The 24186-nt window shown below is 41.3% G+C and overlaps 1 protein-coding gene across 3 annotated transcripts in view; it reads right to left on the minus strand.

Moving 5' to 3' along the window:
- Positions 1 to 20275: 20275 nt before the first annotated feature.
- TNFRSF19 (TNF receptor superfamily member 19) overlaps positions 20276 to 24186 on the minus strand; it is a 66575-nt gene continuing 62664 nt past the window's right edge. For all 3 annotated transcript variants that reach the window (XM_074860028.1, XM_074860026.1, XM_074860027.1), the window contains one exon: positions 20276 to 22673. The gene's annotated coding sequence lies outside the window, so the exon portion shown is untranslated. The remainder of the gene's footprint in view (positions 22674 to 24186) is intronic.

The raw sequence follows: 24186 nt of genomic DNA on the forward strand, positions 1-24186 counted from the left end.
GACTGCATTCTGTATCTGCAGTTGATCCCTATGAGGAAAGAATGAATGGTTTCACTTAACAAATTAGGTGGGTATTCTGCTGTAAGTTAAATGATTAAAAAAACCACGAAAATAAACAAATGTAAATTTAGGTATGAGCAAAAGCACACTGTGAAGATAGGAAGTTCTCAAAAGGATACAGTAGCTCATGAATGTAAATTTATCAATCCCTCGTAGAGTATTTAACAGAAGTATGTTTTAAAGGGAGTTCAAGGCTGTTGCTAAGGGAGCCTTGTGTTGTTGCCTGGTTTTTGTACTGGAGCAAACTACTAATAATGTTTATCTGGAGTTGGCACGTGTTGAAAGATCCATTGCGACAAAAAGAACTTAGCAAAAGGAAATCCTAGTGCTGACACAGCCCTGGGAGCACTATGGTAAAGAAAATAAAGCATAATAATTGGCAGAATAAGCAGAGCATTTAAAATTAAGAGATTGCCCCTAGATTTTAATTTGAAAGAAATTAAAGTGATGTTGCTTCTAGAGCATAGATACTTTATCAGAATATATGTAGTAGTCACACTGTTTTATGCCCATGGCTGCTATTACTTCCTTAATTCACTGTCTCATTTGATCCTTTTGTAAACAACAGTCTTCAAGTTCTTATCAGTGGTGTCAAACAACATCTTCCTGATACTGAAATCAGATATAGACAAAGAAAGAAAGAAAATCTTGTCTTTTGCCAGAGCACAGTGGACTGTAGCTTGTTGCAGATTCATAGGTCTTGGGACATTTGACAAAGATGGGAGCTGGTAGAAAAATAAATGTAACTCAGAAAGACAGCTTCAGTTTTTTTGTGAAGAAACTCGGTTGACTCCGCTAATTTTTGTTTTATGAAATAACCTTTGAGGATTGAACAGTAGATGTGATTAAGCCTCTTGGGAACGTATTGTATCACCACTATGATGCTTACTACAGAAAGGGAAATATTATTGTAATTTTTTTTTCTCTTTTTTGGTAGTTTCTAAAAATGCTTCCAGCTGTTCAAATGTCTGATGCTTTTTCCTTTCTTTTTTTTTTTTGTTTTGAGAGACTTTTATTTTCCAGCAAATATGTGTACTTTCAGTAATGTGAGACCTCTCTTGTGACCAGCAGTGTAACTCTTCATAAATGTAAAAACCACTGTAAGCCTTTTCCAGCATTCCATACTTTCCCACTGGGCCAGCTGAAACAGCTATCCAAAAGTTGGTTTTATAATACTGTAACTCAACATTATGCTTTTAAACTGAAATTGTACTATGTTTTGAATTTTAGCTGCTATAGAAAATAAGTAGTGAACATCTCCAGAAGAAATTATACCCTTATGTAATCCTGAAATAATAACACATAATTAAGACACATCAGAAAAACACATGCGGATTACGTTTGATAGTCTGAGGTGTCAGCTCTGCTTTTTTTTCATGTTTGATGTGATTATTTTTCTGATTTACTTAAGATAGACTGAAATATTGCTTAATAATTGCTTTCTGGTGACATAAATGCAGCTGATGCTGCATGGAATTCTCTAAATGCCTTATGAACTATGATAACTGGAGCAGAGGGCAGCAGTTAAGGGAAGAAGGCAGGGAAGAGAAGGGAAATAGGGCAAGGAAGAATTGAATATAGATTAGAAACCAGGCATGAAAAAAGGTTGATACAGAACCAAAATGACCTCTGAGTTAAAAGCTTGGAGAGACTAAAAGAAGATTTTCTTTCCAAAGCAGTAACTCTAAAATGGGAATTACAGTGTCAGTAACAGAAAAGGCAGAGGGGTGCAAAAATATTTCTGCTTTGTCTTCAGTGGAAAGCCAGATAGAAGAATTCATATCATGTTGATAAAATCCTTTCTACAGATGTTAGCAGCTTGTACAGTGGGTCAGACAAATCAATGTGCAAAAATGAAAAATGAATATGTATCAATGTAATGGTGCTTAATATCACAGATGATACTAAGATGGAAATGAAGAGATGATTGTAACACAGCAATATTGATGGCTCAGAAAATATGCATTTCAGTTTATCAGAAGATTAAAATACGTTAATTGTGATACAGAAGCAGAAATTGGGAGGATTGAACACTGGTCTGAAAACAAGTGTTTAACAAGAGCCAGTAGCTGAAAGTTGAAATTAGACAAATTTGTCCCTGATTTTTAGTTTATTTTTTGGACAGCAGGGACAACTGAGCACTGGAAAACATGTGAAGGGCAGTGCTGGACTTGGCTGATCAGCACTAGAAATGTACATCAAAACTGGACTATTTTCTCAAAAATACGCCCTAGTTCAGAGTAATTCAGAGGAGCCCTGTAGCCTTAGTTACACTAGGGGACAGCTGTCTTTTCTGGCCTTAGGAGCTATGAATGGAGTGTCTTTGGAAAGAAGTTTTGCCACAAGGGTAGCAAGTCCGCGCTGGCTGGGTAACTGTCCTGCTGAGGGCTTCAGGGCTGGGGAGAGTTCCTGAGTGGAGAGCTGGAAAAGCGGTGTGAGCAAAAGTGCCTCCTCTGCTTGCTGTTAAGTGGGAGGCACTGTGCATCAGCTATCTCAGATTGCTTCTGGGCAAAGTATTGGAGAGTTTCTGTTCCCAGAGCCAGGGATTTATTTACATGCTGTTGGGAACAAGTTCAAGTGAGTGCTTTACCGTGGCAGGTTTGCACTATACCAAAAAGGGAGTATTACATTAAAATTAGAAGACTTAAAGAACTTGAGAATTGAAAATGCACGATTGCAGAAAGCGAACACATGGATTTCCCTGGGAGAAGGACCGTGGGAGAACAACTAGTGTGCTCGGGGAGGAGAGGGAAGGAGATAAAAGATAAGGAAGTATAAATCAGCACCAGCAGGACTGCCTGTCGGCCCTTCTGATCTTCCCTGGGCTGAGATTTGTTTACCTTTTAAGGCCGCTGCGGCTGCTCTTCAACAGATGGCTCTTTAAACAGAGTGCCACGGCATGCTGGAGCTGCACAGTTGTAGGAAATCGTTTCGGCATGTTGCTCAGAGGAAGTATCCAAAAAACCTGTTAAAGACGAAATACTTAAACCAGAAGCAAAGTGCCAATAAAGACCTGACAGGATGACTAGTCGGTGTTCTGCTGGTGTGTAGATTTAAAAACAGAGGAAAGGTAGTGGGACGCCTCTTGCCAAGCAGTTGCCTATGAGCCTGTAGCCTCTAAAACAACTTGTAGATAGCTAAAGCTTGCTATTCTGGCTGCCTTCATGCTTGATGAGAAGAAACAGATGCCATCAAAATGGGATATATCCTACCTGTTTTAGGGTGGGATGAACCAGCTCTTGCACATGCCTTTTGTTGCTCCAGTAACTGTAGAGAGAGCACAGATGGCTGGAATAAAGTGTCAGGAATCCTGTTTTAAATTCAGAACACCTCAAAGCACCAAACTTACTATTTTTTTGGATGTTATTATTTTTCTATCATCAGTTTCCACCATCATTTGTTTTTACTGCCTGTCATATATGACAGTTTATACATTAATGACAGTGTCATGTGGTACAATATTAAAATAGTTACAGAAGATGCTTTTAATTAATCTTCAGGACATCTAGGGTTTTATGAATTGGCTTTTGGCAATTGTCCCTCTGACTCCTTACAGCCCCCTCACTTTACTCCTTAGACACCTCCAAATGCCCCCCTTTTCCCTCTTATAGCTGCAGTGTGGCATGACCCAAGGGGGTAGGAGGAGGCAAGGGGTGATTTGGGCTGTGACTCTGACCTGGTGGTTGTGATCATGTCAGAGGAAAAGCAAAATGGCAGCATGGTATGTTCTTTACACCCTGCCCACAGCTGCTACTGGTACGTGCCTGTAGTAGCCTGAAGTGTATCTCACGCTTGAACAGCAATTCTCAACCACCTTCCCTGTGCTGCAGGAGATGAGAGAGGTGGGCTTTGGGGAAATGCCCCGAATGTGACTGGCTGAGAAGGTGAAGTGTTGCCAAGCTGGGGCAAGTCGGGATGGATGAGCCCCTTTAGGTTGCAGGCTATGAGACAGCAGCTCTCAATACAGTGCAGGCAGCTGCACCTCATGAATAATAATTTATCAAGTAGGTGTTTGAATATTGGCTTGTCCCTTGAACATGGTCAGAAGCCTCTGTTTGGCTGATGTTTGCAGCAGTGCTTAATGTAAGGGTTGGGCAAGCTCATTGAGCTCCTCTAGCATACTCACAACACATTAGCAGGGCAGTTGTTAAAAATAGTTTATTACTGGTACCCTTCAGAAGTAGTCACAAGGTCTCAATCATAACCTACAAAATACATATGAAAGAAAGAATGCTTATAAAGTCAGAAAGGATTGCTGGTGTCACGTAGTGCACGCTCCTACCAACTCCACTTTTCTTCCTCATGAAGGTGGAACCCAGTGAACTCACTGCAGCCCTCTGTACAGAGTCAAATCCTCATCCAGGATAAACTTCCATAGCTCAAATGAAGTTATTAAAGCCCTATATTATTTATACCGGTTGAGCATTTTCCCCCAAGGTCATTTGACAGGCATCCCAGCTCCTGGTACCTGAGCCCCAGCATCAGCTCTGGGGAGCGGCCATGACCTGCGCAGAGGCAGTTTATTGACGGCCTGGGAGGAAGTGAGTGTCTTCAGCTTTGAACAGCTGATAATGCTGCAGTCCAGAAGTGATTGCATTTCTTCACATGGATTTTAGAAACTAAAAAGGCAGCAAAATTGCCTTGAAAGTCTTGGCTTACAATGCTTCTCTTGACATACAGATGTGCTCAGTTGTCTAAACTTTAGTTCCAAGAACACAGTTGTAACAAAATCATTTTGTAAGAGAGCCCTGGGGGAATACAAGTGATATAGCAACTTTTATAACATACTAAAATTTCTATAATTATATGTGTTATCAAAATGATTCATGCTAGCCATAGTAAATCCCATTCATTACATATGAGAGTTGAAATTACAGTTCACTGTCTTAATATTTGTGCAAATAACACGCACTATCATGATGGGCTTGAAAAAGGAATTCCCTAAGAACTGGACATACAATTGCATGCTGCAAGAAAGAGGCAGTGCTATTACAATCTGTATCCCAACTCAGCTGTCAGAGACCAGATAAGTTCTGATCAGACCTGATTCCTCACCATTCTGGCAAATATTATTCTTATTTTCCTGTAAATTTAATTTGTTGCCTTGCCCTGATGCCTGCCCAGCAAACACGTCCTCATGCACTGAGAAGTGCATTGTGCCTGTAGGTATTTCTCGTGATGAAACTATTTAACACTGAAGGCCTATTGCAAAACAGTGCTGAACTGCTGGCAGTGTTTTCCCTAAATAGGGATTTAGATAACTTGTTCTACTTAATCAAATTAGTTATCTTTGATTCAATCTGATGTTTAAGCCAAATTCCCAAGACAAGTGGTTTTAGTAGTTTGTTCAGTTTGTAATCTCTGTTTTCCAAGAAAATCTGCTTTTATTTTTTTCTTTCTTTGATTTCTGAAGGTCTCAAATGTGTGTGAGAAACTGATGTAGGCTGGCTGAGTACAAGGAAATAGCTAATTTGACATTCAGTTTCTTACTTCGTGAGGTATTCTGTTTTCCACGCCTTTCCGTTGGTCTGTCAGAAGTATCTGTTTAGCTGGTCTGAAGCCTGTGCCTTGCTGGCTTTACTCTGATTTCTTTTCTTCTTCCCTGCTTCATGTTTTTTTCTCACCCCATCTTACATCTCCAGCTTTATCTGTTTCATTTGGCAAAAAAGACATTTCGCAAACTAAAATGGTCAGTAGAAGCTAAACTCTTTTTATAACTCGTTCTCTGGATGTCAGGACCCTTTGTGCCAGCTGAAAACACTTCAAATCCATCACCGCACCCTACGCAACAGGTCACTTCAGTGTAATCCATTCAGAAATGCAGGACTTGTCTAAATAAACCAGACCCTTGAGCTTTTCTCTTTTTCATTATTGACCTCGGTTTTTAGGCTGGAGAAGTGAGGCCGTGTGCCTTGTATTGCTGTCGGGACTGGGGAAGATGACGGTCAGAGCTCACGTTATCCTTGGCCAGAGGCCCCTTTGGTGCTCCAGCTCTGGGTAGAAGATCCATCAGTGTTCTCAGTCAACCAAGGGACACACACATGTATGCTTTATTAGCTCTGGTCCTCTGAAAAAGTGTTCAAGGGCCAAAGTTAGTGTGGGGCTTCTGTAATTTCTTGGGACGCTTTGTTAAAAGTGAGAGCTCCCCTGGTTGCTTATTTATCAAGACCTGAAACAGCGGTCGCAGTATATATGTGAAAATGGGGGCCATATGAAGTTGGACCTGGTGGTTTGCCTGATGTCCCAGAATTTTATTTTATCTCCCCCTAAATGTTGGGGCAAACAGTGGGGTGGGTGAAAAGTTTTGGTTTTCTGCATATTGAAGAAAAGTCCTCGTTAGCCAAATCATCTGAGCCAGCTTCAGGCCCACCTTTTTATACTGCTGTTGCTTCTCATCACCCTCCACTGACCTGAAACCTGTATTTTATTAATCTTTTAGGTTGGATTTGAATGTGATTTCCTTGTTTTCTTTCAGAACCCATTCAGAGAATGTATACCCCAGTTGCAGGAAAACCCCCAGATAAATTAACCCAATTTATGCTGTAAATACCTTACAGAGGAATCCCGTCTGGATTCAGGGTGCTGTTCTCCAGCCCTGCCATTCTGTTGGCGAGACTAACACTGGGATACACAAACCCTGTCTCTGTGGGCAACTCATTCTCTCACCTTTTATTTTCTTTTTCCCACCTGTACCATAAATACTGCACCCTCCTGTGCACTGCTATTTGTACAAATACTAACCGAAAGATAGGCAAGTCGCTGGCAGGGCTGATGTGCATCTGTCTGTAATCTCTGTCTTTCTTAGTACTGCTCTAATCTGATTTCCAGAAATGCTGGGGACACCCAGACTGCAGAAGACTGGGAGGTTGGTGTTCTAGTTGTTGCAATGGGACTTCAGAGAGTCTAGCTTTCCACTTGAAAATGTTTGAGTTTTAATAGTGAAGATCTAGTATTGATATTTGACTGTGAAGATATTGTGGATGCTGTTACATGACAGCTATTTGATTTGTATTAAGGTTCATGCTTGACGGAGCAAGATACAGTCCCATTTTTATTCTACAGTCCCTGCTCTCTCCTCTCTTCTCTCCTCAAAGTGTGTGCCTGTGGCGCTATGTGCATTGGATGTATGATTGCATTAGAATTGTATGTGTGTAGAAGTATTGGCAGCCAAAAACTGTGAGGATGGGTGAAATTCACTGGAATTATTTTCACCTGGGTAATACAAAAGGTACTGTAATATCAGTATTTGTACTTCTGTAAAATATGAGGCTTTCTTAAAATTACATTTTTAATAACTCTTTTTGTAAAAATGTTAGATCAGTTAATTTTTTTCCCATTTTTTCCCTGCAATGTATCCTAACTCTTTGTTGACAATATTTTTTGCAAATTTCCTGCTGCAGCCAAAGCCCACCCGAAACTACAGAAAGGGAAACTGGGCAGCATTACGGTGACCGAGCTGCTCCATACCTACCTGCTGCAGGGCTAGATGATGGGCTACACCTGCAGATGGCCTGTTCGTATGAACGGAAATTTCTGAGTCCCAGCAGAAAGGTGCAATGGACCAGGTGAAGGTGTGCTGCAAGCCAGGCTTGCCCCACAGGCCGTGCGAACGCAGACACAGCTGCCCTTAGCAGTGCCCTGCAGTCTCTTCAGAGCTCTTGCATCTCGCCTGCTGCATCACTGTTGTGGTTTAACTGCAGCCAGCAGCAAGGCTGCCACAGCATCTCTCTAATGCTCATTCCTGGCTGCAGGAGCTCCCAGTTCATTCAAGCGACTGCTGGAGAATGGGGATAACTAAGCCATAGGATTTTAACTCACTCAAGGTTTCTTGTTCAGAGTCATTTATTTGAGAGTGCACCTCAAGAGGAGTCAGTCCCTCCTTACTTTCTGTTAGACACTCAGGAGTGCTTGAGCAGCTTGGGAGCCAAAATTGCTGCTAATGCCCAAATCACTTCTGCAGGTGGGACTTTGTAAATGCTACCTGAGGTGATCAGCTTGAGTATGTCTTTAGAAGTCAAGGTATATAACCATTTTCTCCTTGGGACAGAACCATTGTAGATACAGCTGCCATCACACCCTCACTATTTTAGCTGCTCCCATAGCACCTCCCTGTGACTTGTTGACAGTGCCAAGAGATTAACGAACTCAAAACTTGTCTTGATATTTGCTTGTCCTTCCCACACTTTGCCTGGCTGTAGTGTACATGTGAATCTTCTAAATATAGAAAACAATACAAAGGATAAGGAGTCATAGACATGCTTTGGAGATGCACCCTGGGTGAGCAGCTCAATGCTGCAGTTCATGTTAGACCATCCCAGAACAGACTGGGAGTAGGACATGTCCTGTCCAATGCACACAGCAGATGAGTACGAATGTGTCTAGTAGGAATATTTCTATAGTAGCAACATACTCAGGAGATGAAATGAGGTGGCTGATCCAAGTTTCTCATTCCTGAATCCCCAAGAAGGCAGCATTTTGCTGCAGACCTACATTGTTGGTCCAAGGGCTGGCTGCCAGCACACTGCCAAAAGGCTGCCGGCGCCTGCCAGAGCGATTGAGAAGATGTGGTTTCAGCTGTGGAGGCAGCTGACAAATTACTGTCTGTAGATGAATCTCCGAGCAATTGAAATGTGAATAAACCAGCTCACAGTGGAAGGAGGCACCGAATCCAGCAGTGACCACTGTTTGGAAAAGAGTAGGTGTTAATATGCCCAGAAGTCATTTGGGGCAATTAGTAGTCCTGTAACATCCCTTGGCAGGGCATGTGGCAGCCAAACTGGTATTTTCTTACTGTTCAGGAGCGCTGGGGTGTTTGGCAGCAGCTCTGGCCTCCACATCTCGCTCCACTTTCAGGGCCATCATCAGTGGGGCTGCTGAAATGCCATCCCTCCTGCAGGGACTGAAAGATGTTCGTAAGAAGCTGTGGATTGGCAACACGGAAGGGATGAAGACATCAGTAAACAGTGGCTTTTCTAGGACAGGGCTGTACCTGGTGGGTTGGCTTGGCTTCTGTGTGGTGGAGGCTGGGCCTGCTCTCACCGCTCAGTGGCCCAGGCATAGCGTTAATGTCCCAAGTGCATTCATGTCTTCCATGGCTTTTCCTGTTGGCCTGAGTCTGGTCTGCATCTTCTCTGTCTCCAAAAACCCATACACAGGTCTCCTGGGAGGGATGCTTGCTGTGGGGCCTCCTGACCTCCTGCATCCTGACCTACAGCATCAGGTGGTCCTCCAAAACGGTCCTTCTCAGTTCCCATCTTCAGTGTGCGCACAGATGATTTTGGTGGTCATGTTGCATGTCAATCCAACCTGACAGAAACTCAGGGGATGAAATAGTGAAAGTCAGGTGTGGAAAACCAGCCTCTAGGGAGCTGGAGGGAGAGCAGCTGGAGCAGTGCCATGCTGAAAGCCCTGGGCATGGTAGGGTAAGGGAAGAGGAGAACTGAAACACACAGATGTTTAGGACCAGATGGGCTAAAATAGGGTGAGGAGTTGGCTTTGCAGATGCCAGGTGCAAAAAGTTTCAAGTTGGTGTGGCAGGGAGGGAGGCTGTGGCTTAGAGTAAGTACAGAAAAGGGAGAAGGGTGCATGAAGTGCTTGTGTCAGGACATGGCCTTGAAATGAGAGCTAGAAAGGTGAAGTGATGCTGGAAACAAAACTAAGTACCCAGGGCAGGAAATTTGCAGGAGTTCCAGAATTAGCAAGGACTTTTGGACATTACCCTTGCAGGAGGAAATGAGAGTTATGGTCCTGTGCTACCACTCCTGGTTGCTGGCAGGCCTCCATCTTTTAATGTTTTAATATTGCATGTGAAGTCTTCTATACAGGGCAGTGTTAAACAGAATGTATACATTTAGATAGCTTTTTTTCTTCTGGATAAAGCACAGTTTAGGTGGCTCAAGGGCCAAAGAACAACTGTCCGGATCAGGTAAGATCCATCTAGGAAAGTCCCCATCCCAGCTTTTTCTTTGAATGAGTCATCACAGCTTCATTACCTTCAAGGTAAACCTGCAGAATGCTTCTGTGAAGCCCCATGCAAAGTCCATGTGTATCTTTAATTTATAGGGCCACGACTGGCTGTTGGAAACCTGGGTTAACTCACTAAGAGGGTGTGTCTTTGGGGTTTTTTCCTATTCTCTGGATATGTTCTTGGGCTGGTCAAAGGCGTAGGGAAGGCATCCAAATATTTCTAGTAGGAGAGATAAATTGATTTATAAATTTATTATTATGTCAAATGAAAATATATCTGGTTAGTGAAAAAAAGCATAGTGAAAATGGTGCAAGATTCTGAAGTGAGCATCATTCTTCACAGTAATTATGACACATCAAATGATAAATCTTGTTGGCTTGCTCGGCTGGAAGTTTACAGTATTTAAATTATAATTACAGGTCTGAACTATTCACTACAGACTGGTGTAGTGGGATCAGCCAGCAAAGAATTAGGTAATTAAAGGACCATTATAGCAAGCTGGTCCCAGTGGAGACATAGTGGTCCTGATGAACGTGCTTGTTGCAGGCAGGCACTCAAGTGCACTCGCTCAGCTGCCTTTCTGAATTCAGGGACCATGACGTGTGTTCTTATGAGTCGGTTTGAAGTAAAATGTGCACAGCACAGCTGTGTTCATTCAAAAAAAGTGTCTTTAAGAAGGGAATTAAACCTTGCTGAGGCCAGCCAAGAAAATGTTGAGATCTTTTATTTTGACTGGAAGCATGTAAATCACCTGCATACCTGAGTCAGACTTACTTAAAAACTGCTTTCAGAAACATTTTTACAGAGAGAGCCTGCTGTCACTGTCCCCATACATTCCTATCTGGCATGATGCACATTTTATTCTTTTCTAGGGTCTGTTTACCTTCTTCAGCTGATCTCTGGGCAGTTTTGTACATTCTGCGTTGCATCTTGTCCTCTCCTCCCCTTTGGCCTTGCTGACGCATCTGTTTCACCTTCCCACAGCTCCCACCCCTCGATGCTGCGCCGAGTTGGCTGCCAGCTCCCAGGCCGCACCAGCCCAGCTTTCCCTGCTCTCTGCTCTGTGGGGAACCCCCACCCCTCGATCAGATCGGCCTGAGTCTTCCTTTTTGCTTAATTAAAGCCGAAGAGTAGCACTGGTGTAGCATACTGGTGTCAAGGGACCAAGCCCTCCCACCGCCCCCCTCCAGTATCTGCTTTTCTGCATTGCTGCAGCCCTTGGCAGGGGCTGTGCTAGTGCCTCTCAAGTGCAGAGCGGCATCTCCTGCCACAAGCTGCCTCAGGTGCCCGAAGCCACCAGGCTGAGCCATGGTGCAACTCCCAGCCTGTGAACAAATGCCATAGAGCTGTGGGGGAAAAGAGAATCGGTTTTGTGACAGTAGAAAGCAGCAGCTTAGCTCTGCCGGGGGCTTCACAGTCCCCCTCCGTGTGCTGAGGGACCCCGCACCCCCGGCGGGGCTGTGGCACCCATGGTGGTGGCTGCTGCCTCTTCTCCTGCCCCCCCCCATGCTGCCCACATCTCTCTGCGGCCCTCCAACTGCGGTGTGAATCAGTGAGGGGCTGCGTTTTTCTCTAGAGGAGGAAATTAAAAATACTATCTTCCATCTCCACCAGTGGATGTACCCAGAGTGCTTTACACACTGCGTACCCCGTGAGGTCCGCAGTGTACCCAGCAAAGCCATCAGTGCTGACATTGCTGGCAAGGGATGAACACAGAGCAGAGGAGTGTGACTTCTAACTGGACACACTGTGCTAAAGGTTGCTTCTCGCGGAGCACTGGTTTTACTGCTGAAGCCAAGTGTGCAATGAAACAGAAGTGCAGGCCTTGGGTTTCATGTACAGCGATGCCTGCACACGGCTGCTGTGCCTGTGTGGGTAGGAGGTAAGGCACTCAGACCTTCATGCAGGAAAAAAAATGAAGAGAGGACTGAGGCATGTGGATCTGCAGATCATGCCCAGGATGCGTGATGCAGTCAGTGAGGCTGCAGAATATTCCTTTCTGTGCAGGGAAGGTTAAAGGGCAGGTAGCACAGTTCCATTTCACAGTTCAGCCTATTTTGATCGGCAGATGTGCTCTTCCTTAGTCTCTGAAGGTGCCTTGGTTAGAAAAGTGTTTGCTATCCTGCCAATTAACTCTCCCTGTGCTCACAAATACTAAAAAAGAAGATGACAGATCTCTAGTGCGGTCCCAGGACTGGCTTTAGCAAAAGCCAGAACTAGGTTCTGTCCTCCTCTCATTCCAACCCTCACAGAACAGGCCTGTTGTCCAACACGGACTGCTTGCTGCAGCAAAGTGTTGCAAACCTTTTTGTTCCATAGCTCTGCTTAAAGCAAATAGATGGCAAATTACCCTCCAGGTGTTGTACCAGATTCAGGGGTGAGGCTAAGCTCATATAATTTATATATTCTTCTGGGCTCCTTAAAGTTAAAATCATTCCAATTACACCAATTTTTACATCCACGCTTGCTGTATCTGCAGCTTTGCCCATCCTTTACTTATGTGGTGGGTTGACCCTGGCTGGATGCCAGGTGCCCACAAAAGCCATTCTATCACTCCCCTCTTCAGCTGGACAGAAGAGAGAAAATATAATGGAAAGCTTGTGGGTTGAGATAAGGGCAGGGAGAGATCACTTAGCAGTTACCATCATGGACAAAACAGACTCAACTTGGGGAAATATTGCAAGACACTGCATATTGCAAGAGCTTGCATCATGGTGGTGGCAGCATTTTCAGTCATTTCTTTCATTCGGTCATGAATCTGGGTTTCACATACTGCAAACTGATGAATTAATTGCAGCCAGGAATGTATCCTTCAGCTGCTGGAAGTCTGTGAGCAGTGCTAAGAAAAAGGCTCGCTCATTGAAACTAGTTTGCAATTTCCCACTCCATCACCTAATAAAGAGCCAGAGCCAAACAAAGTGCAAATGCTTCTTTATGCTAAATTTCATAATACAGCTGTACATTGTAACATAGTGTACGTTTCCTGTATAAAACCCATTCACCCACTGGATGACTGAGCAAACACCAACACTTAACAAAAAAAATGGAGGCAGACAGATGTCAATATAATACAATATTGCTTCTGCTGCAGGAACGGATGGAGGAACTGCTGTGTGCAGTGGCTGTGGCACCACTTTTGCACTGGGCTGGATGTGGGTGAGGAGCATCACACTGCAGAGGGGCCGGATCCAGCAAAGCCCAGCCCTGATGAGCAGCTGTAGGGGCTCTTGAAAGCCCCTTGTAGGACCTTATAGTTTTCTGCCATAAGCAAATCTAAAGATTGTAACAGCATAATATATATATAAAAAATCTATCATTTATAGCTGATCTCTTAACCAGCCACAGCTGGTGAGCTTCAAAAGGTGAGGATTTGAAATGGGACTAGCGGTGCTGTCAGCAAGCCTCTGGGAAATGGGTGGAGGTACCACCTCCTGGCATCTCCTCCGGGCACCTGTGGGGACCATTGCCTGTTTCAGACCAAATTATATGGGATTCTTCATTCCACCTTTTCCACCTTGCTGTTTGTAAGTTTTAACGTGTTTTAAAATATTAGTGTTAAAATAATTTTGATTCTAGTTTTCTGCTGAACCAAATATAAACAAATAACTTAGGTGTGATTTAGGCTAATTTATAATTAGCAGTTCTAAGCAGGAGACTAAGTCTAAGTGTGTCGTCCTTTTTGCAGTAACTCCTTTGTTCTGTTGATGCTGTTTTCCACCAACCTACTAAATGTACAGCAGGGAATGCCCTCCTGTGTCTCAGTTTACAGGTTGGCCCAACCTACTGACTCACCCGTTCAGGAAATTAAGTTGAACACCAGGTCAGAAGTGTGCAAGTAGATCTGATCTGAGTGAGTATTTATTTTGGTATAATATTTTGTGGTAAGATTATCTCAGGGAAGAGAAAATGACTGTTCCAGACAAAAAAAATAAGGTAGATTTTTGTTCCCAGTCAGTTTAAACCAGCTGTCCTGCCCATGATCTATTCAATAGATAAATTTTTTGCAGCACTGTAGGGTAAGTCCTGTTACCAGCAATTTTTGCATACTGTCACAGATAGCTCTTTCTTGCTGCTGTGACCAGTTCCTTGTCTCTAGCTTTCTCAGAGGATTCTTGGAGAAAAATCCTGATGAGGGCATGTGCTTAAAAATCATCATTTTAAACATTCAGCCATTATCTTCTATTTTAGAAGCAGCTGTCTACAGATAGGAATCCAACCAAATACATTCCTGTGTAGGCTGGCGTTGAATTTGATCTCGTTGCCTTTACCCAGTGTCGCACATGCCAGCATTTGCACACTATGGTTGTGTACTTCCGTTTCCCTCTCTTTTATTTCCTTTGCTTGTATATAGAAACAGAGCAAAACCTTAGAGATGCTTGTGTACATTGTGTTACAACTTCCAGTTTCATGAAATTAAATCCACAATTCTGCTTTCATGTGGCGATGGGGAAGCAGACCAGCTAGTGGAGGCAGGAGAATGGGAAACATGGGCTTGGAGGAAAGAAGACAAAGAAATACCCCAAAATTGCAGCAGTGATAAATAAGGCAAAACAGTAGGGAAGAGACATAAAACAGGAGAAGAGGGGGTAAGAGATAGAGACATTATTTTCCTGGTTGAAAAGAGCCTTCGGTGCCAGTTGTGTGTTATTATTTCTGACACTGGACAGGGAAAACCCTTCTGTGTCAAGAATGAGGAGTATATGCTGCATGTCTACTTCACAAAATCAAATTTTTATGAAGACTAAGAAGATAAAATGCCTGGTATGCTCAATGGGCAGGGTGGTTTTAAAGATCAGAAGAGTTTTCCTTCCTACTTGTCTTCCTGTACAGCCCAAGGTTATTTAGCTGAACTTTCAATACACAAACGGGAATTTTCCTGAATGACTCTCCAGTATAATTCTTTATGCAGTTTTTCTCTCCTGTCTCTGTCTTCTTTTTGTTTTGTTTTGTTTGAACTACCCATAAACTGTGATTCAATAACAGATTTTTAAAGAATGAGTTGCTGGTGTGCGTTGGGGTTGCTCTGATGTTTTGATTTTTTTCTGGTCTGCTTCTTGGGCAAGGGGACAGAGCAGCAGAGACAGACACTGGTAATAGCATGAATCAGCATCTGATTCCCAGGCTGTCTTCTGGGTGGCATTAGGGTAACTGCATTTCTTTTCCATGAGAAAATGAAATTAGAGTCTTATTATGGGAAGCTTGTACATAATGCAACTTAAGCAAAATTTGAATAGAGAGAGGTTTTTTATTTTTAATTGGGAAAAGAACAGAGATTGTCAGGCATTTAAACCCCCGAAGTCTTGCAGCATGAAGTATAACAAGGCCAAACTGAAAGGTAAGCTTCTGCTCCCTAAGATCAGGTAAGACTTGCAGGAGCATTCTTGGAGCCTCAGCAGCTGTAGACCTTTAACTAGATACAAAGTCTCAAGCAAACATTAGAAAGCAGATCCAAGAAGGCCTTGAGCCCAAACCCTTTGGTTATTTTTCATTCCCCCCTCTCAACTAACAGATGATATTAATTTCTTTTTACTTATAGCTTTCAGCTACTGCAGTTACAACACTGCAGAAGGTGCAATATTGCATCTTTGGGGATTTTTAGGCTTCCAAGCACAGCTGGGAGACTTGTAGATGGAAATCAGCTGTAACAGGCTGTAGAGTGTGCTGGATGTATCGGTGCTGCACCCTGCTCTCCTCTGGCTTCTGCAGTCATTGCTGCTTTCCCACTGCCCCCAGTTCACCTACTGCAGAATGGCAATAAAAAGACTTCTCTAGGGAAAGAAAGGATCTGGCTGTAAATGCAACAAGACCTCCTCAGTGATATTCTGTGTATTAGGAAACATCATCTGGCAGACATATTTCAGGAATCCCTTGCCAACACCTTGAGTAAACTCCAGTGATATCTATTTGTTGTTGAAAGCCACAGGAGATTTAATTTATGGCATTCTTGAGCTCTTCCCTGCAGATCCCATAGCCTGTTTGAACTAATGAGAGAGAGGGCTGAACCCATGGGGCTTGCTTCTTTTAATCCATCAATAAAATAGGTATTTGATCATCTAAAAGAGTTTCTTACACCTGAATCCATCTGTCCTGCTCATCAAAAAACAGTGTATGAAAATAACTTTGAGGTAGTCCTTGCCCATACAAATGGATTAGTCCTCCTTGAGTAACCAACAAATCTTCCAAAGTTTAACATATATTTAAAGATACAACTTAAATTAATATCGAGGGTTTCAATTTATTGAGGGTTTAACATGGAGAGTAGCTGCATAAATGCTCCTAGAGAAAATACTCTTGTGTGAGATTTTGTCATGGCATGAAAATTTTTTCAAGCAAGGAATTTTTTCTGTATGTAGTCTCAAAATATCAGAAAGAGGTGAAGAATTTTGACAAAATGTACTGCAAGAGTTATTTGGTGAAATATTATGGCTCTGTGTTGGTATTTCTGTCAGAAAGATGTTCTCACTCTTGCATAGGTGTGGTGTCCCCTTAACTTTTGTGGTTGAACATCCTTGGGAATAAGGTTTAATGAAGCTGAAGCTATGATAAAGGAACAAAACTATTGTTGTGTTTAATAACATAAAATGGCATCAGGTTAGTCAACAAGTTTATTTTTTCTCTTGGAACAGAGTGGACCACATGGCCAAACTGATACTTACTGTTGAATTTCCTCAGGCTAAACTCAGCTACCATATGTGGCAGGAGTCAACATAAATCTATGGGAAAGCACATTTGCAATGTATGAACAAAATTGGTACAGTAAATGCTGTTATTCTGCCAATTCCAGATCTTCCTTGATTTGCTTTGGCCAAGTGCAGAGTTTATGTGAGTTTAAGTGAACATGAAGTTAGAGAAGTAAGGTGACTGTAGCCTAGATCTTTACTTTGGCTTTTAAAATATGATTACTTTGTAATGCAATGGCCAGTTTTGCTCTTTTTTGGTGCACTAATAACTAGATGCCCTTTTCTCTTTATTCTTATTTTCATAGTGAGTAACCTCTACTGTTCCTGTTTTGTTCAATATTGTTCTCTTAAATGTCCATTGTATGGAAGTGTGCATGCACACACATGCACAGAGCATTCCCATTACTCAATGTCCTGCTGCGATCCCCACCAGCTGAAAAGCGTTAGAGCTGCTGCTGCACTCTCTGCTCCTCTGGCAGGGCTGGCCAGGGCTTTCAGATGCTACTGACCCCAGCGGAGAAATTGCATTCACTCAGTGAATATTCCCGTGTGTTGCTATTGAAGAGTAAGAAATTGCAGCCCTAAAAATGCTGGAAGGGAGCCATAGAGTACCGGCTGTAGGTCCTAAATGTTTCATTTTGTTGTTTATAGTAATCTTTTTTTTTCCCTAAGGGTCCCATATTGACCTATGACATGTCTAGGGCACTTGGATTTCTGGGCTGAAAGGCGTTTAAAAAATCGAAATAGAGCCTTTACTATTTTTTTAAAAAGTTCTCAATTGATTTTGTAACCTCTGCCACATACAGAATAAATGCTTGTATAATGTAAAGGTCTCATCTGAGTCGGTCCATAGTGTTCTATAATTTCCTCATGTTTAAGGATTTAGAAAGAAAATTACTAACTGGCCTAAACAATTCCCTTCCTCAGATCACATGCAAGATGATTGGCTCTTTCAAATTTGGTTATTATTTTATTCTACTGTAGAATATATCTGCACGTGCATGTATACATTCTGTATTATACGTGTTTATCATTATGTTCCAATGAACTGTCTGATATAATATCTTGGGCAAATCAAGGTGATTTCTTGAATTCCAATGGTTTAATCTTTTCCAAGCTTTAAATCGGTGCTCTTCCTTATACTGTTGATTGCAGACTAGAGTTTAGTTTATTATCTTCTATACTTATGAGAATTTTTGCATGCTGAATAGCATGTGAATTGTCCATCCACAAACTGAGACTGGCACCTGGTCAGAGAAATGGAAAACTCCACAAAGACTGAGGCTCAGAGAAAGCACTTTCTAAAAGCCGCCTTCTTTATTGTGTGCTTTTCCACCAATGCTTTAGAAAAACGTCATTTATAACCTTTTGAACAAGCTAAATCTCCCTTTGTCAGGTCAACGAAAAAAAAAAATTAAATCCAACTGTGATAAGGAAGGATTTAGAAAATCAAATGATGGGAAAAAAGAATCTCAGTCTTACTCAGCTGACCCTGCTGTTGAAGTTGTGGCGCTTGCTAGAGCTTCAGTGTGCCCTCAGTCAGCCACCCTCTGTCAGGACGCTGTTAGAAAACATTTCCTCTAATCCCATCATTCACTGCTGTTGTGGAAACCAGCAGGCTCACTAGCAAATCCACCCACTATTATTTTTTATCCTATTGAAAACGCTACGTTATTGGACATAAAATGGCTCATGTGCAACGTGAAGAGCAAGTGGGTTTTGCCATCACTCATGCCAAAACTAAGTATGGATTAAATTGCACCCTGCCAGCACAAAGTGTGCATTGTGTGGCTTTGCTCTGCAGTATCCAACCTCAGCGTCCTCCATGCCTGATAAAACACTACACGCTCCCTTCAATACTCCTTTTTTTAAAGGGCAAAACAAAGCAGCAGTGTCTGCCCTGGAATGTGCTGCAGGTAGTGATCTAAACCTCCATCACCAAAGTCAGCGAGAGGATTAATTTAATGCATGATGGTTGTTGCTTGGAGAAACTTCACAGGAATGCAAACCAGAGGCCCTCAAAGAGCCCACAATAAAGGGAAAAGCCATACAATCTCAAACTCCTGGTAGGATGAGGACCATTGGATTAAGAGCTTTGCCTACCTTGTAGAAAAGGCAGGAAACGCTGTTGTACTGAAAAACAAGCAAGCAGGGAGAGATTTTGGGGCATTTTCTGGCTTTGTGGGGTTTTTTTGTAGACCTCTCAGAAAGATAGTTGGCCAGAAAATTGCAGCCTTGCTACTGACATTTATATAGTATCTTATATGATCAAACCTCTATGCAAGTGTTATGATCACATATGTACTGTGTTGAGTTGTATTTTGTTTCCAGATAAAACAGAATACCTGTTTTTCAATTCCTTGTCTCGTTCTTGATTTTTGTATTTTTGGCAGGGGCACACCATTGCGATCCTAGCAGTGCTGAGTGTCACAAAGCTACCTTTATCAACACAAAATGAACTACGAAACATGCCATGGGCTGCTTTGCAGACTTGCAAGCATTTAACTGAACTAGAAGGATGATCAGGTGGGCCGAGGATGTGGACTGCTGCCATTTTTGACAGCCCCAGCAGAAGACAAGTAGAAGACTACTCAGGAGTGCAGCACATGGGCACAGTCGTATGAGACCCTGCTATGCTGGGAAGGTGCCCCCGGATAAGCTCTGAATTACGTACTTAGAAGACTGGAGAAATAACAGCAATACACAGACGAGAACCAATGTGAAATTTGCCAGACTAAACTAGTGACAGGACAGAGCAGCTTTCTCTCAAACTTTCCCATAAAAACCAATAGTGCTACAAATTTTCAATCAGAAACAACCTGACTTTATGTCACCTACCATCCTTATCTGGATTCAGTTTCCAGTCACTGCTTCTTATGTCTTTACCATAAGAAGTCATGTAATTATATGCAATTACCAAAGTACTCTTTCGTCTCAGTCCTCTAGTCTTGTCAAACCATGCCATCCCTTAATCATTTAAATTCTACAGCATCCCATTTGAGTAACATTTTCCTGAATCTTTTCAACATATAAACCTTCTGGACAATGTTTGAAAAATAGCCTAAATAATCACAGGTAATTAGTCTTCTCTACTGGTATTCTCTAATTCCCTCTTTTTTCAACAAAAGTTTGAAACCACTCTTGGCTGCTGAGCAGTGCAACATAAGTGCAGACTGTTGGTTGTAATCAGGGGCCACGATTAGGGTGTCCTTTTCTGCTTCAGAAATACAGGTACTCTCATTATTTATGTATCTATCTTGTCTGAAACAGTGTACTGTGTGGAGTACTTGGGTTTCTTTTCAAAGACATTATACTGACAGCAATCGGTGGTGCTTAGCAGCTTTGTTTTTCCTTTCTTAAGAAGCAAAATTTTGAAAAGATTCTGAAACACTATGGTTTTAAGGATTGATGTTAACTTACTGCTTCTTCAAGGTCCTCCAGCTTGAAGAATGATGCTACTGTTAAACAGCAAGCATCTCAAGATAAAGATGCATCAAATTATGCTGTAATTTTAACACAATTAAACCATTATGGAATTCTAAAAAAAAAGAAAAGAATTATCACTAACTTTGTATAGAATGCTTTTATTAATTTGAGACCAACAAACCAAGACTGGTTCATGTAACATTTTATTCACAAGTAGAAAAAGTATTACAAAACGATTTATACAAGATTTTAATTTACATTCCTTAAAGGAGTATTTAAAACAGCACTGTAAGTCCCTAGACATGATACGTGGGCAGTCTGAACGCGGTGGTAGTGTATGTTTTCTATTGGCATGTACAACATTGCTTGCCACAGGCAATATAAAAAAGACCAATTTGGTTAAATTAAGGAAAAAAGTATATACACAATATACACATATATTTAAAAAGCACTCTCTTCATTTTTTCCTCCCAGTTTGCTCTCAAGCTATCTGTCACTCATTTAAAGAAATGAGTATTTTTCTCTAGAGTTGCCGGACAAAAACAATTATACAAAGTGTAAATTCCAATGGGAAACATACTTACTGTGGCAGATGCTGGCAAAACTTTTGAACATAGCATTTTAAAGAACTGTTATTAGTGAAAAGTTAAATCTCCATATGTTCTAAAAATATCTTGCCATATACTGAAATGCACATTGGATTTTTTCTATTTACAAAGTATATACAAAGAAGCACACATCGCTTAATGCACATGTAGTGAAAAATAATGTTTTGTCACTTCTTAAATGTACGAAAGTATCCAAAGAAATTATTCAAAACTGCTCTTATTTGAATATGTATTTAGCTGAGTTCTGCGTATTATTCTGTCAGTGACCAAATGGTGGTATTTACTACTTAAAAAAAAATCACGTAATTTCTTCACTTACTTTGGTTTGAATTTGGTAACTTATTCATGATTTTTGCACACATGAATAATCTCGCTGGTTTTAGCTGAAGCACTTTACTGCCTTGGCTGCCTATACTGGCTTTAGCTATTCTTGTGCAGGTTCAACCTTCTACGGGGTGCTTCAAAGCAAAAGTCTTGTTCCATTATGGAATAGGAATACTGTCTCAACATTTCCATTGCCACACAAACCATGTGTGGAAAGATGAGTAATCTTTATTGCAAATTTGCATTTGTTTTGCTGATTGCTTTGCTTTTGTCGAGGCACATTGGGTACTTTAAAGAATAACTGCTAGAGTTAATCACTGACAAGTTTGAGCCTGTTGAATGTAATGAACCAGTAGAGGTTACTGGGATTACTCACAGAAGTGAAAACTATTTTAGGGATAAAAATGGCTGCAGAACAAATGGTATTATGGGATGTGGTGAAACAAACTGATGTTAAAAAAATCTTAAAGAACAGCAGTAAGGGCAGAGAATTGATTATTTGCTAGGCATGCATGCACCTTTGAGGATTCAATTCAGAGGGTTTTTCTTTTCAAAAATGTTAGCAATTAATGTTTATATTTTGTGTGGAAAAACTGAATTTACGCAATACTACCGTGAGAAGGACAGAGTGACATGAATGAAAAGGCCTGCCAAACGAAAAAATTAGGTCACCATGAAGCTTGACCCTTGAAAATAATGCATTACTAAAAAATATTGGCAATAGTCTCATTGTATGAATACTTTTCATGGCACACCTGCTATAGTTTGACATTTTGATGTGACAGTTGATTACATTTATTTCAACATCCAAAAATTACATGTTATAACAACAAGTGCTGTATTCCAATACTGGAACTACCAATTAAACACAACATCCCTATCTATTCGGCTGACTTTCATTAAACTAAATCTAATTTAAAGCTAATCTCCTGCTATATTTAACAAAACAATGCCCCTCTCACAAATGTAATAATTGTATGGAGGGGACTTCAACCATACATATTGTAACATGCACATTCTTTAACTCCCCAAACTAGCTTATTGACTATAATGTAATATATAATAAAAGTTTCAGTTATCAATAGATGATTCTTGCATAAGTAGAAATGTTTCTTTTTTAAGTCCTTCAACAGCAGGAAACTGATTTAAAATTAGAACCAGTCAAAAAAATCCTAATGCATGCATAAATCTGCAAGCAGAATAACTGGCAACATCTTGTCCCATGTCTTCTGACATCTGTAGCCATATTTAAGATACCCACTTAAACACACTGAAGTATTTATATTTCTTGCTGTATTTACATATACTCTTAAGCTCACTCCATTAAGACTTTTTGAGAATCTGAGGGAATAGAAGGTTATTTTTTAAAAAGAGATGCAAAAGGTCATAAATCCACTTTCAGGGTTCTCCTAGGATGCTCCTTGAAGTTTCACTTTACAGCTGTTACAGCTCATATGCAACTGCTCAGAAGGTATGAAATGATTCCATTTTTTTCCAGCTGATTTTGAAACCATGCAACATTGAGGACCAGACTAAGTTTGATGAGAATCCGCAGAGGAGCATAAGGGAAGCATTCAGCTCTAGTGCTGAGAGAAATAGCTTGGTTTCCTAAAAGAAAGTGAATAGAAAAGTGGTTAAATAAACTCATAAAAACCTGTATGTACTTCTATACTTGACTAAACACTAAAAAAAATACAGCTATACTTCTTGCTGTAAAAATCCACTTAAATCTGAAGACTGAACATGTATTAAAACACCCGTTAAAAAACTTGTATTTATGTGCACATAAATAAAAATATGCTATCTTCTGATTTGATCACATTATTTATTTTGCAATATAATAATAATGTATGGCCCTATGCAAGACTGTAATGCATCCACATGTATTAAAAAGACCATCCTTCCCTCAAAATATTTCAAAAAGACAAGAAAGATGAAGGACAAATAGAAAAAAGGGGGTAGGCTGAGATGAAATAATTTTCTTGAAGTTGTACAGCTGGTCAGAGTCCAGCCTGAAAATACATCTCAGGGAAGCCTAGTCCTGGTCCTGTCCCTCAAATACTACTTAAATTTCTCCACCAAAGAAGCATATATAATGATGCACTGTAAAGTCTGAATATAGATAAATTGTACAAAATGAATCAGTAAAGTCTATTAAAAAAATTTAATAAAAACCTAACCCTCCCAAACCATCTTGCTTATTCAGAATTATACACAAATCTCAGTAGTAATACATGATAGTACAAAACCATCAAAGAACACAGAATTTTGAAATGTCAGAAAAGATGTCCACATACACAAAGGAATCAGAAAGAAAATTTACAATTTATAAGCCATAACAAGTATGGTGAAATGCAAGTTAATTCTTATAGTGACATTTTGAAATTCTGTGGTTCCTTTCATCTAGAAAAACTCTAAATAATATTAATTACATATCTCTGAAGTTGATACATGGTTTAGTGGGAAAAACCCACAAACCTTTGATTTTTTAAATCTTGTTAATATGGAAGTATATTCCCTTAAAACATCAAGAGAGCATTCAAGTTCCATTGACAACCACTGAAAAACTGGGAACTAGCAGTCATAGCCATGTCACTGTCCCTTCCTATATATACTTAAGAGAATACAACTATCACCTAACAAATCTGGCTGGCGGCTGGTCACGAGTGGTGTCCCCCAGGGCTCGGTTTTGGGGCCACTCCTGTTTAACATCTTTATTGATGACCTAGACGAGGGGATCGAGTGCACCCTCAGTAAGTTTGCAGATGACACCAAGTTGGGTGGGAGTGTTGATCTGCTCAAGGGTAGGGAGGCTCTGCAGAGACACCTGGACAGGCTGGAGCGATGGGCTAAGGCCAACTGTATGAGGTTCAATAAGGCCAAATGCCGGGTGCTGCACTTGGGCCACAACAACCCCCAGCAGCGCTACAGGCTTGGGGAGGAGTGGCTGGAGAGCTGCCAGTCAGAGAGGGACCTGGGGGTGTTGACTGACAGCCGGCTGAACATGAGCCAGCAGTGTGCCCAGGTGGCCAAGAAGGCCAATGGCATCCTGGCTTGTATCAGAAATAGCGTGGCCAGCAGGGACAGGGAAGTGATCTTACCCCTGTACTTGGCACTGGTG

Source organism: Strix uralensis, chromosome 2 (assembly GCF_047716275.1).
Source record: "Strix uralensis isolate ZFMK-TIS-50842 chromosome 2, bStrUra1, whole genome shotgun sequence".
Classification (NCBI taxonomy): domain Eukaryota; kingdom Metazoa; phylum Chordata; class Aves; order Strigiformes; family Strigidae; genus Strix; species Strix uralensis.